The sequence below is a fragment of the Mesitornis unicolor genome, unplaced genomic scaffold (genome assembly GCF_000695765.1).
Source record: "Mesitornis unicolor isolate BGI_N332 unplaced genomic scaffold, ASM69576v1 scaffold11304, whole genome shotgun sequence".
Lineage (NCBI taxonomy): Eukaryota > Metazoa > Chordata > Aves > Mesitornithiformes > Mesitornithidae > Mesitornis > Mesitornis unicolor.
The window spans coordinates 36,234-45,942 of record NW_010182098.1 but is presented as its reverse complement, the minus strand read 5'-3'; the positions used below and the strand labels follow the sequence as shown (position 1 = coordinate 45,942).

Genomic DNA, 9,709 nt, shown 5'->3' with positions numbered 1-9,709 from the left:
GAGCGTCAGTGGTAGGACGCCAGTTGCATTTGCTGACCAGCAACGTCCCACAGCAGCATTGGTAACAGTGCTCTGCCATGACGGGGCTGTGTTTAGTTTCCAATTCTGAGTTTTTGGCACCCCTGAGGTTCCCTGACCAGTCTCTAACCTTGAGACTGGCAGTGCCTGCTGAGAGCTTGCCAAGGGATTAAAGTGTTGGTAAAGATGAAGGGAGAAGCTGTCTGTAGACTCTGTGGGATCTGTCTGCAGCACTCCTGCACACTAGAACTGTCCTGTTACCAAAGATTTAATTTTTTTTAGGGAGTGGTTTATTATTTATTTATTCATTCCATATATGTGCAATCTCCATTGCTGTTCTGGTAGACTTTTAAAGGTGGCGTTTACTAAGAATTCATCCTAATATTTTGACTGATAACCAGGTTTTTTTCCCCTTAGAATAGCTTTTCTAATGGAATAATTCAGAAAAAGCACTATCATCGTATCATAATATACAAGATATACATAATATACAAGAACTGTTCAGCTTTACGTTTTGCCATTTAATGTATTCTCAGCTCTCCACTGTGGCTGGCAAGGGTGACTTTAAGCAGCCAATATTGCAGAGAAGTAGTTGAAAAAAATCTATGTAGTAAGAGACCAGGATAAATTGTAGCAAGTCTTCCCTGGCTGTTTTTAAATTATTTTTAATGTGAGTGTGTTTCTGTCTGGCATCTTCCAGCAGAAGTATAGAAAACAGCAGCTGAAGACTCCTATGATTCACATCTGCAAAGTTTCTGTAGACTTTCCAAGGTTTAGTGGGTACTGCCCCTGTCCTTGGAAAGAAGGGAGCAACAGGCTCACACAGAAACACAAAATATACAGAAATCATGGCTCACAGTAGAGGGATTTTGGTTGTATAACTTAGTTTGCTTCCAGAAATTTAATTGTGGTGGTGTCCAAATGTGAATTACCTTGTTATGTGCTTGGATATATGTCACAAATAAGGAACTTGTAAAGCTAAAAAATTTTTAAGTGCTTATGAGAAGCCCTCTATAGGGCTCAGTAGAAACTGTAAAAGCATTTATCTGAGTTTAAAGGACTTGGAAATGATTGAAAACCTAAATTTATGCTGTAGGAGCTTGTTCCTCTTGCCACGTATTTTCATTGCTGTTCCTGTTGGGACTTTCTGCTGTAGTGACCCTTACAGGAAGGATTCCCAGAAGGCCTGAAACCTTTCAGATCTTATTGCTTATAAATTTTCTTCTCTTGACAGAACAATATGAAATAGCTGACCTTGCCCAGAGCAATGTCATTAAAGCTAAACAAGACGACACTTGTACTGTGTCTTGGTCAGGAGCTGTCTAAAGCACTTGCTGAGCTCTTGTGGAACAAGAAGAGCAATTTCAGGCAATTGAAATAATACACGTGATGCTGGCCAAATAATGGTTCTTATTTTAACATGAATTTATGGGTATACTAATACACATGTATGTAAAACAAAGAAATGTAACGTTTCACAGCTTAGAAGCTCATATTGAAATTTTTATTTATCATACAGTAAATGAAATTCAGACTTAGACATTTTTAAGAACCTTAGTGTGAGGATCTACTAATGTGCTCTAGGCTTACATCTGTGCTTGCCCGGTGACCGGTGGAGGTCTGTCAGGATGTTTTATCCCTCATATCAAATGCTGGAGAACAGACAGAGCCCCACTGATGTTAGCTACCAACAAGCAGCTGCACTTCGGTCAAGGTGAACGGGGAGTCAGTAAGGGATAGCATAGGCCAGGGAGAAGGGGAGTACACAACCATTTTCTGGATTGAACACAAGAAGACAAAAATGAATTTTTGACAGACAATAAGTCTAGTCTCTTTTTTATTCTGCCTTTACTCAGGAAGGAACTTGGCACACGTTACATATTCATTACATTCGTGCAGCCTTTGTGTCCACATGCTTCATATTTTAAAGCTATCGTGCTCTTCACCTTCTTCTCCTCAGCACCCCTGAGTTGATACTTGAGGGGCTTACTCCAGCACTGCTTCTGTTACGCTGCTTGTGCCATCCTGCAGCCCAGGGATTTGTAGCTATCAGTTTAAGGGCTGAAATGCTGCAACCCCTTCCTGGAACCATGCAGACAGCATGGGCAGTACCCTACTTTGGGCACAGTTTTCCTGAGGAGGGCAAATAACCACATAAACAGGATCATTCTCCTTTCTGGACCACCTTTTCCCATGATGAAGTGGGCCGTTGTGTATTTCCCCCCTCCCGTACACCAGAGCCTTTCCAGGCTGGAGTGCCACTCACAGCACACTTCCCATCCTGGAGATTGTGGTCGATACAGATGGCTCTTTCTTTGTTGCTGAGGACACGTGAGTGCTAAATTGAACATGTGCTCTTGTCTAATATTTAACAAAGCACATTGAGTTAATGACTAATGTTTCATTATTGCAGGAAGCTTTTAGTACCAAAAGGTTAAGTGGTTCATTTGAATATTGCCCGAGTATCTTTGGCCTGACAGGGATTTTTTTTTTTCTCCTAAAGTTAATTTGCTGTTGTTGTGATCGAGTCTGACAAGTAGTGGATAAAAGCAAAGGCAGGTTATGGGGGTCTGTTTCCATGCCATAATTTTACTGGTATTTAGCAAGTTGGGTTTTACTCAGCTGAGCATCTAATTTGCATGGACCCTTATTCATGGGTGAAAAGCCAGTTTTGAGCATAGGCCATCTTCTGCTGGGAATTGTTTGCATCAGAGGCAAAGGACCTGGGGGGAAATTATAGAAAAGTGGGCAAAGTTAATGAAGCTAGAAGAGGTTACCAGAGCTACCAGAAGAGGCTTGCTATGCATTCACATAGGTAGAGGAGTAGGCTTAGGAATTATTGTTAAATATAAAATTATTGTGGCTGAGTACTTGTAAAGCACGATGGGAACAAGCTGCTGCTATGCTGACATTCATGATACAAACTGCATGTGACATATGGTCATAAAAATGGAAAAAATCGTATTTCTAAGACAAACAATCCTCCGTGTTACTCTTGTTACGTTGAACTCTCAGTTCTTTGAACGAGTTTTTTCAGCAAAAAGCAGTATTCTAGTAAACCAGTTCACCACGTCTTAATCTGTTATGTTTGGTGACAGGGGAAACACCCAGGCACACCAAACCCACGCTGTTCTTCTTCGATGGATCCCTGCATGAGAGCAGTTTGTGCAGTTGAATTCTGAACCTTTGCTCTAGTTGTCTTCTGAATAGATTTGGATACTTCTTATTCTGAATCTGCAATACAAAATCTCTTTTGCTTCTGATTAATGATAATGCCCTAAAGTTTCACCTATCTGGAAAAGAGCTCTAGCTTAGTATAGCAATGTTAATACCACAAAATAAATCAGAAAGGCTTTGGTAGTGGGTGTGGGATATTTTTTTTAAACCAGTTTATTATTAAAGTTTCTATGTCATCTCTTTAAATTGAGCAAGATTCCTTTTTCGAAATCTATTTTTTAAAAATAGTTTTTTTCTAAAGCTATCCAAATTAAGATGGCTGTTTAAGACTTGCTTGTAACTGAACCTGAAATGGTGATAAATTCAGGTACCTCCTGGTTACATACTCTTGTCTAATATGTAAGAAAGAAATGAAGCTTCTTTGCAGCTTTCAATTTCAACAATATCTGATCTGCTTTAAGCATTGGTAGGGAGAATAGCCAGGAGCTAGACTGAGAACAACAATGTCTGTGTGCTAGTATGGGGAAATCTAAATGAACTGTCATCAATTAATTTGTAACACTTGCAGACTTCTTAGTCTTAGCACCAAAAAGTTTAAAGCTCTTTTAAAGAAACTTCTGTGGGCCTTCAAGTAGCCCATTAAGTGTTCCTGCAGTGGAGTGATGCTTCTGGCCAGGAACGTGTCCCTGCGCTGTTATAGTTAAGGGAGAATTATTAAACTCCTCCTTCCCCCAGATAGAAACCCGATTTTCTTTTTGTTCACTTCACAGTTCAAAGCTGGAAATGTTCCCTCAAATGGTTCTCAATGGCTCTCTGCATGTTTTTTGAGCACAATAACTAGCTTGAAAAACAGCATTACATTCTCCATGTTTCAGGGATCCAGAGAATTTTGAGGTACGAAATGTTTTATCTTGGATTGCTCAGAGGACTCAAAGAGAATACTCACTGCAGGATAAAACACCGACTGCTCTTATGCCAAAGGCCTTCCCTTCCCTGGTCCGGATCTTCACCTTCCTTATGGCAAAATCTCCATGATTGCTATAAAAGCACTGTAATGTTGTCCTGCTTTTCTGCGTAAGGGCTGTGCTGAATCAGGCTTCTCTGTGTATCTCAGCATTGAGATCCTATAAAAGCATCAGCCCTCTTATTACGAGTTTAGATCAAAAATAGCTGTGAGGGCATATTTTTTGTAAATATGCTCTAATTCAATCAAAGGCATTATTCTCTAAGACCTAGCAAACAAGACCTTTTCAAAGCCAGGTTGGACAAGACTTTGGGCAACCTGGTCTGGTGGGAGGTGTCCCTGCCCATGACAAGGGGGTTGGACCAGATGATCTTTAAGGTCCCTTCCAACCCAAACCATTCTGTGATTCTATAATTCTATGATCTTATGGGATTGTCGATTTCACTTTCTTCAATATAATCTTTATTGCTTTGTATTTTTTTTTACCTGCCCTATTACCTCTGTAGATCCCTGCTTCTAATGGTATCTTGTCACCTCTGACATTAAAAAGCAAAGCACATGTTTTAGCAAGCCTGCTCAGAACAGGGTTAGGCTGCCAGGCAAAGCACATGCACACAAACCAAAGACACTCTGTTTACGGCGAGCATGTACCTTGAACCAAGACATTGCATCCTACTGAACAGACCAGGGAACAACTATTCATTCACACCCTCACCTGTTCCTGGATGCAGGCAGCAATGTGAGAGATCTTCTTTTATCGTGCCCATCCCTCCCTGTGCTGTGCAAGGCCAGACGATGCTGCACTGAAGCCTGAAGCAGCCCTGGAGTCTGCTTGCTCCATGGATCTGGAAATGTTTGCCCATTGGCAACTTCCCACAGAAGTTCCTATAGCAACTGTGCCTAGTGCCTATTCCTAATTACTTTGTTTCTGTGGTCTTTCCTGGTGGCAGGCGATGGACAGGGCTGCTGTAGGCCAAGGTGCCACCAAGCACCCATGGGGCAGAGCCGTGCTGGCCACTACTGGCTGTCACCTTCGCTGCTCTGCCGCCAGGCAAGCATCCCACTTGCTCAGTCGCCTCGGCAGATGTGCATGATTAATGGATTATTTGCTTTTTGCTACCTAATTATTATTTTTTCTGCCTCTAACCTTTTCATTTTTATAAATTTATTTTGACTTTGAAATTCTGGGGATTCCACTTATAACCTTTATGTTTATTGGTGAAGCAGCTGTTATTAGACTGTTTCCCCCCTCTTTCTAATTCTGGAGTTTAATTATATTTTTCCTTCTGCCTTTTGGTACAGGTGCAGTAATTAAGTGGCATTAAGTCTGTTTCACAAATCATTAAGTAGGCTCGTTATTGTCCTTTTTGTATATATTTGAAGTTGTAAATAAGTCACCTTTCTAATGAATCTGCCTGCTAAAACTTTGACATATCACTGAGACAGTGCTGCAAAGAAATGTACAAAGAAATGTCTTGAGGTAGCTATAAGTTTTGGCCCTTTCGAACAAAAACCAGAACCACTGTTTCTGGGAGTGCAGCCTAAGACTTGCAGGTGGGACAAGCCAAGGGGAGAAAAGGACAAGAGCAGCAGGACAGAGATTTCATTTCACTCATAGGGGCAACATTCTCAAAACCCCAGGGGCATGTGTGGGTGTCTCCAGCCAGAAAAGTAGTCCTAAAATCTGAGTGGGCACTGGGGAATATTTGCATAATCTTATTTTTCCTCAGCCTTTCCTTTTCTTTTGCCTTTCCCATCCTGCCAGCCCTCTCCAGCCCTCTCTCTGGATTTTTTAATGCCATTTCTGTAATTCATCTGCTAAGGCACATGGTGCTGATTCCTTCCTTAGTTTTCCTTTGGAGAGTTTCTCCCTCTCCCTGCCTTTCTGATTGCTTGTGTGTGCTGACCAGGCACAGATGCTTCCAGAACTCTGTAAAAGTGGATCCAAATTGTGCTGAACAGTAAATATGAATACTTAAAACACTGAAATTATCCAGGGATGAGTTTGTTTTTAAACTCAGCCTTGTGAGCTCAGGCCACTTGGATGAGATCCCTGACATTTTCTATGGGCATGGGTTTTTTTCAAGTTTCTAAAGTACTATTAGTGGAAGAATGCAATGTGACCTTTTGTAAAACACTATTTAAGGGGTGAAACACTAGATATTATATTGACGCAGAGCACATTATTTCAGAAAGGGTGAATTAATCAGCTTTATGTGATGGATGTGCAGGAATGGAGCTTGCAGGAATACAGACCACACACTTTAAAATATTGTAATGGAAAGCAGCAAACATAATAAAAATGTCCCAAAGATGAAGTAGGGCAAGGAGCAGGGATGAAAGAAGAGGGGCTTCTTGGTAGCATAACCCCACAGTGTTAGTGCTCTTTTCACCACTAGCTAAGGCTGGAAGTTTATTCTCCATGATTATACCAAAGGGAAAATGTACCCATCTTTTGGAAGGCGCATACGCAGGTTTTAAATTGTCTTGTAAGAAAGCAGGTAAGCGACAAGCATGGGCCTGAATAAACGTTGCTGCCGTGTGGTGTGCACCTCTTCATGCTGCGAAAGATGAAGCTGACAGTCTTTTTGGGATTGTGTGGATTTGCTCGGTGACCTTTACTGGTGCCATCAGAACAAGCAGAAACGTGTTGCTCCCGAGGCCAGACTGGGAAATTTGGTGGAGCAAACAGCCCCAGTACAAGAGCAGTTGTCTTGGGGCATCTCCAAGTGGGCTGGATGCTGTGAGTCAATCTCTTTTTAAAATAATTACCATTGCTACTGTTCTGCTGTGGGGTGCACGGGACACCAAAGTTTGTACTGCTCTTTGGTGCATCTCTTTGTCGGTGTGCTTTAACAAGGGCAGCGTATTTGTATGTGTGGGTCAGTACTGTGTGCTGCAGTAATTAACTGCAGCTTAAGAAGAGAATTCCTCCGTCCTCCGGGACTGAGATTGCTTCAGTTTGTAGTTTTTCATTTTGACCATCACATTCCTATGGCCATTCAGTATTCTAGAGTGAGCAATGGCTTTCAAAAATATTTCTACCCCTGGCATGACCACTGAGTTATCTAAGGCTGCTTTCTGGAACAAGAGCTTTCAGGAAAGTTTTGAAGGAGGAACACTAAACTTTCTGTTTGATAAATGAGTGTGTCACAACAGGCCACAGAGATGCTTTGAAATAAGATATGACAAGTTAAAACCTGAAGACAGATCAAACAAGTACAGAAATGAAAATCTTCTTTCTACTTTGCAAATATAAATCCCCAGTGCATAACTTTTTTTTGAAAAGCAGATACAAATCCATCCTGTGCTCCTCCCTCCCCTTCTTCAACTGCTTGTGCTTCAAGTAGAAAAGCCCAAACTTCTGTCAAACTCTGGCAGCTTTCTGACATGACACTGCAGGGTAACGCTGTACATTACGGGGTCAATCATCTTTGATTGAATCATCTTTGCATGCAGTCTGTGACCGTCAAACAGATACAAAGAACTTGCACTTTATCTCCAGGTCAGAGAAGCACCAAGCAGACACTCTTGAAGAGGTCATCAGTAGCTTATTTTCTAGAAATTCTCTGCCTATTCAGTCTTTCTGTAATATCTGAAGAAACCCCAAACAATTCCTCCAAGACAGCTGCGCCTTTTAGCCATTTACCCACCACAGAGTTCTGTGGGTGCTTAAGCAATACTTTTCTCTAGCAAAGAGCTGATCAGAAGACATTTGGACCCTTCCCAATCTGGTTTCAAGCTTTTCAGCACTGATCTAAACCAACAGAACCAACCTGACACAGGGTGACCCTGCTTTGAGTTTGGCTTGGATAACACGGTCTCTGGAGAACCCAGCCAGCCTAAATTTTTCTAGGACTTCAACACACATTGGGACGGTCAAGTCTCACTCAACACAAGTACCGTGCTGACAAAGCAGTATCTTCAGGGTGCTACTTCAATTGTAAGCAATTGTAACATTGTTTGTGACTCCTATTGGACATTTAGGCACTATTCTTATCAGCCTTATCATCGACTGAAAGCCGGCTGTGTGCTCAGCCGTCAGCTTTCTGTTGGCAACCCTGGCCTCTTCGACCCTGTGCTGTCCTGCAGTTATGGTTGTTGCAGTGAACTGGACCTCTGGGGCTCATTTCTGCTAAAACTCAGTTATGCTCCATTGATTCTTTGTCTTGGAAGGAGTTGCCATCTGGATGATTAGTGCGGACCATTTTCTAACTACCATCCAGAGACAAAACCAGCTGAAATCTCACCATGCCAAAGCCACAACCTTTTGTTTTCCTTTTTGTTTTCCTTTTTGTTTTCCCCCTTTTTTCCCTTCTCTCCCCCCCCTTTTTTTTATTTTTCCTTTTTTTTAATGCCTTCTACGTTGCCTTTCCTGATTGGATGAGTGGTTGGAGAAATGCAAACCAGGGCTCTCCAGGGTGCATTTCCTGCTGGCTGAGCTAACAAAGCGATGCTTGTTGAGGTAACATTTTTCATTCAGCATCATGCTGCACTTCAGCCTTTGCATCGCAAACACCCTCTGTAGGAGCATCCTGAGCACCCACCAAGGTGCCCGCAGCCTTTGCTTCAGCCAAAGGAACAAACTTGACCTGATAGGGCTGTAGAAACCTTGCCAAGTGAACACAGACCTGAACAACAGCCCTTCTCTACATTTCCCACTCTGTTCTCTGATGTTCACCTTGCCACCTTCCCATCCGCTCAGTGCCTGCAGCGTTACCAGCGCTGGCTGGCTGAGAGCTTACCTTGCCCTCTGCTGCCTGAGCACCAAGATGCTCTGAGAGGTTTGAGCTGAGCTCAGGCATAAGAGACCCAGGATTCTTCCCCAAAGTGCCTGAATGAGAAAAATAATATGAAATATGCTTCTGATGAGGGCCACTCAACCATCTACAGAGCAGTTTCAGAGAAGCAGCTGAAAATCAAGGAAGAAAGAGCCAATTTTGCTTCTGCATCTTTCTTTCTGACTATCCATGAGTATTTATTGTACAAGTCAAACTAGAGAATGAGTGAGCTCCTGTTTATTTGGCTTTGAGACATCAGATAAAACCACAACAGTGCAACATGGTCAAAGCCAAAAACTAAAACCAAGTTGACTGAATGGCATGTAGCTGCTGCTCAACAGTCTTTATGGCATTATCTTTTCGTATAAAATTACATTCGGCTAAAAATACAGCAACAAAAAGACAGCTGAAAACAGTTTGCACAAACTTGGAGCAAGCAGCAAGTCCTGATGATTAAACAGCCTACACAAAGAGCCAAATGATTTTTAGCACAAGAGCAGTAAAATATTGAGGTGACAGATTCATCCACACCAAAGTTAAACCACAGTTTCAGCGAGGTCTGCCCATTTTACAGTTTGCCAGGACCACCACCACATCCTAGAGCTGCCTCTGCCAACAGCATCCACTGTCACTGCTCTCAACTACCAGCCTAGGCTCCCAGATCACCACCAGCCCTGTTTTGAGCTCTTCCCCTCAAAACATTTTAGCACTTCTGCTGGTATTGCTCCAGGGTGCCCACAAACCCATCACCGATCAGACCCTCCATGCA

At 42.3% G+C, this 9,709-nt stretch overlaps 1 pseudogene; it reads left to right on the top strand.

The window, feature by feature from the left end:
- LOC104539984 overlaps positions 1–8,940 on the top strand; it is a 10,208-nt pseudogene extending 1,268 nt beyond the window's left edge.
- The last annotated feature ends 769 nt before the right edge of the window (positions 8,941–9,709 follow it).